The 4762-nt window shown below is 36.6% G+C and overlaps 1 pseudogene; it reads left to right on the plus strand.

Annotated features, from left to right (window-relative positions):
* Positions 1 to 960: 960 nt before the first annotated feature.
* On the plus strand, positions 961 to 2659 carry LOC114095051 (small ubiquitin-related modifier 2 pseudogene; annotated as a pseudogene).
* The last annotated feature ends 2103 nt before the right edge of the window (positions 2660 to 4762 follow it).

Raw genomic sequence — 4762 nt, forward strand, 5'->3', positions numbered from 1 at the left:
AGCCCTTGGAGCTTTATTGGAATTGGTGGGAGGAATTTTAAAATGTTTAGCTGTGCAAGCTGGAAATACTTTAGGTTGTTGTAAGCAGAGCTTGATGGCAGATTCTGGTGGGAGCTCAGAAGACCAGAATGCCAATAGGACTCTAGACAGTGAAAACAGGGCTCAAGAGGGTTTCGAGGAAAAGGAGGGCACTATTGGTAATTGGACTAGAGGACATTTGTATTGTGTTCTGGCTGAGTAGTTGTCTGCATTTTGCTCATGTTCTGAGACTGTCTGTGAGGCTGATTTTAAAAGTGATGGATTTCTTAATCTGGCAAATAAATATCTATTAATAAATCAAATAAATATTGCTGGTGGCTTTAGACAAATTTATTGTGATAATCAGGAGCAGAAAGCAGAGCAGAAAGATTTGAAAAACTTGGGCTTGAAAGGTAGGGGTAAAACTGAGGCTAAGAAAGTTGCAATTAAAGACATTACTGCCACTAAAGAAATGCTGAAGACTTTGCCAGTAAGAAAGACAATAAGAAAAATGGCTTGAGGGTAGTATCTCAGGAATTGGTAAGATCATATCCATCTCAGACTCAAGGAACTAAAAAATTCTCTTGAGAAGAGACCAGTGGGGTACCCTTCTTTCACAGGGGGCCCAGGAAATTTTTTTCAACATGCTTAGCCATCCAGACACTCAGAGGTTGCTGCAGCCAGGATCTCTGGAGGCTTGGCTACTGCTCGAGATGGCAGCAGACCTTGGCATCAACCACATGGTGCTGATTCTGCAGGAATGCAGAAAGCTGGAGTTAGGGGGTCATGGAGGCTTCAACCAAGATTTCAAAGGAAGGACAGGCAAAGTGCAGCAGGGTCAGAGAGTCCTTAAGGTAGCCCCTGAGAAGGCAAAACATGGAGATGTGAGGAAGAAGCCGAAGCTGCAGTGTAGATCCTTCAAGATTAAGGAATGACAGTAACATGGGACATCATCTTAGGAAAGCTGCAGGAATTGAGCGGAGACAAGCCAACAGGCCACAAGTGTGGAGTTACACAAGCCCTTTGAATAGAACTTCATTGTGCCATGAGCTCCAGATGCTGGACTTGGAGCTATAGAACTTGTTTGCCCAGCTGCATTTCATCTTCTTTCTATAACCCTATTTTAGTGAATGAAAATGTTTACTCTGTACCTTTATATATTGGATACTTATAAATCACCTTTGCTTTTATTGGAGCTCATGATTACAGAGTTGTCCTGAATCTCAGAGGAGTCTTTGGTCTTAAACTTTTGGGCAATCATGAAACTTTTGAAACTATGGGGACTCTTGGAAATGGACTAAATGTATTTTTCCTGATGAGATGGTCATAAGGTTTTGAGGGCTGGGGGTGAAATGGTTATAATTTGGATGTGAAGTACCTCCTAAAAGCTCATGTGTGAGACAGTGCAAGAAGGTTTAGAGGAGAAATGATTATTTTAGATAATCTTAATCCAATTGGCAAATCAATCCCCATGATGGGATTAACTGAGAGGTAACTGAAAGTGGGTAGGGTGTAGCTGGAAGAGGTGGGTCCTTGGTGGCCTGGCTTTGGTATATATTTTGTATATATATTTTGCATATATTTTCTCTCTATTTTTTGATCATACATAAGCTGCTTTCTTTCACCATGTTGTTCTGCCTCACCTAGAGCCCCAAGGAATGGAGCCAGCTGTCTATGAACTAAGACCTTTGAAACTGTGAGCCCCTAAATAAACTTTTCCTCCTCTAAAATTGTTCTTTTCACGTCTCTTAGTCACAGCAGTGAAAAAGCTGACTAAAACAATACCAATGGAATCTCTACTAAAGTACCACATGTGCTGGTGTCTAGACTTACATATTGCAACAATCTCATTGGGTAGGTATTAGTATTTTCACTTTAGAGATGAGAAAAACGAGGCTTATGAATGTTGAATAAATTAGAAGCTAGGATACAAGGTGAAACAGTCCACATCCAACTGCAGGTTTGTCTCAATTCAAAGCTCATTTTCTAACCACTCCCTTTTTGCCACTTTTCATTCTACCACTGCCCCATGGAATGCTTTCCTTTATGTTCTATCTTGGATTTTGGTTTGGTGCATGGAAAATGGCATCTACAGAACATCATAACATAAAATGAGTTTTTCTTGCTATTATAAATAATGTTTTCTACTATAAGAGTAAATCAGTTTAAAAAAATTGATCAGGCGCCTTCTCCCTGGTCCACCACTGCTGCTCCTTCTTCTTCTGCAGCTCCTGGAGCTGCTTGTGTGCTCTTTGGTGCGGACCTGGTACCTCTTTTGTGAAGTGGCAGCTGAGGAGACTCCGGCAGTCTCCGTGGCCCATGAAAAGCCCAAGGAAGGAGTCAAGACTGAGAACAATGATCATATTAAGTTGAAAGTGGCGGTGCAGTTTAATATTAAGACCACTTAGTAAACAAATGAAAGTATATAGTGAACGATAGGATTTGTCCATGAGGCAGATCATATTCTGATTTGATTGGCAGCCAATTAATGAAACAGGCACACCTGTACAGTTGTAAATGGAGGATGAAGATACAATTGATGTGTTCCAGCAGCAGACAGGAGGTGTCTACTAAAAAGAGAACCTGCTACTTTACTCCAGAACTCTGTTCTTATAGACCAAGAATACATTCTCAATTAGAAAACTGCAATTTGATTCCACCACATCCTGACTACTACAGCATAGTTCTCTCTATTCTTTCATTTTCCCCTTCCCATTTTTTATTGTATATAAAGTAATTGATGTATGTGCACAAGCATACTGCATTTTTTTTCAAACTAAAAAGCCAATGATATGTTTTAATTTACATCAAATGGAGATGGGATGGGGAAAAATACTAGTTCTGTGAAAATATCCCCTTTCTCCATTAGTGGTAAGCTCATTCAGCCTTATCTTTATATTCCAATAAGTTATTTTGCTCTCACTATTTTAGCAAAAAACAAACAACAACAACAAAAAACCTGAACAACATAAAAATCCTTGCTTACCTTGTTCAATTGGAGAATTTTAATGTTTTTCATTGTAAAACCAAGCACAATTTTATAACTTTTTTGTACATAGCTGTGACATGTAGGGTTAAGTAGGAGTAAATTACTCTTTTTTTAAAAAAAAGATTCCTAGATAGTTTTCCCTTCAAGTCAAGTGTCTTGTTGTTCAAATAAACTTCTTGTTTAAAATGAAAAAAAAAAAATTGATCAGGTAGAATTGTTCTTCCTTGATGATTGCTGTTCTTATTTGAATGAGATGGAATCTCAATGTAGTTTAGATTTGCATTCCCTGATGGCCAAAGATGTTGGACATTTTTTCACATCAAAATGAAAATGTACTTCTTAATCTGTGCATTTATTAAATAGATTATTTGATTTTTTGGTACTGAGTTTTTGAGTTCTTTATATATTCTGGATATTAATCCTCTGTGAGACAAGCAGCTGTCAAAGATTTTCTCCCATTTTATAGTCTTCATTTTATCTATTAGTTGTTTCCTTTGCCATACAGAAACTTTTTAATCTGATGACATTTCATTTATTGATTCTTGGTTTTATTTCCTGAGATATAGGAGTCCTATTCAGAAAGTCATTTTGTACTTATGTGTTGGAATGCTTACCTCATGTTTCTTCTAGGAGTTGGGAAATTTCTGATCTTATACCTTGGCCTTGGATCCAATTTTAGTTGACTTTTATATGGGGCAAGAGATAGGGATCTAGTTTCATTCTTTTATTTATGACTATCTAGTTTTCCTAGTACCATTTGTTAAAGAGGTGTCTCATATATTTCTGTTGCCTTTGTTGAGAATCAGATGACTGTGGCTATATAGGTTTGTCTCAGTATCATCTATTCCATTCCATTAATCTGTGTTTCTGCTTTTATGCCAGTATCATACTTTTTTTAAATTACTGTGACTCAGTAATATTATTTGGGATCTGGTACTATGATGCTTCCAGAATTGCTCTTTTTGCTCAAGTTCATTTTGGGTCTTTTATTTTTCCCCATGAATTTTACGATTTTTTTTTCTAGTTTTGTAAAGAATGCTTTTGGTATTTTTATGGGGATTGCATTGCATCTTTACATCACTTTTGGTAGTACGGAGATTTTAATTATATCAATTTCACCTATCCATGGACATGAGAAATCATTCCATGCTCTGGTGTCTTTTCAATAATTTTTATTGTAGAGGTCTTTAACCTCTTTGCTTAGGATTATTCCTAGGTATTTTACTTTTAAAAAGGCATTGTGAATGGAATTATTTCCCCGATTTCTTTCTTACTTGGTGTATAGAAATACAATTGATTTTTGTGTGTTGATTTTGTATCCTGCTACTTTCTGAATTTGTTTATTAGATCTAGAAGTCTTCTGATGCAGCCTTCAAGGTCTTCTAAATGTAGGATCATATTACCTGCTGATATCGATAATTTGACTTCTTCCTTTCATATTTGTTTCCCATTTATTTTTCTCTTGCCTAATTATTCTGGCTAAAATAATCAAGAATACAATAACAATGTATGCTGGTAAGTGCTGGGGGAAAAAGAACTCTTATACATTGTTGGTGAGAATGTAAATTGATACAGCCACTATGGAAAATAATATGGCAGTTTCTAAAAAACTAAAAATTTAACTACCATATGATCCAGATATAGAAGTCCTTAGTATTTATCCAGAAGAATTAAAGTCAGCATACTTTAGAAATATACTTGTATCCTTGTGTATCACAGCACAATTCACAATAAACAAGTTGTAGAACCAGTCCA

The sequence above is a fragment of the Marmota flaviventris genome, chromosome 6 (assembly GCF_047511675.1).
Source record: "Marmota flaviventris isolate mMarFla1 chromosome 6, mMarFla1.hap1, whole genome shotgun sequence".
Lineage (NCBI taxonomy): Eukaryota > Metazoa > Chordata > Mammalia > Rodentia > Sciuridae > Marmota > Marmota flaviventris.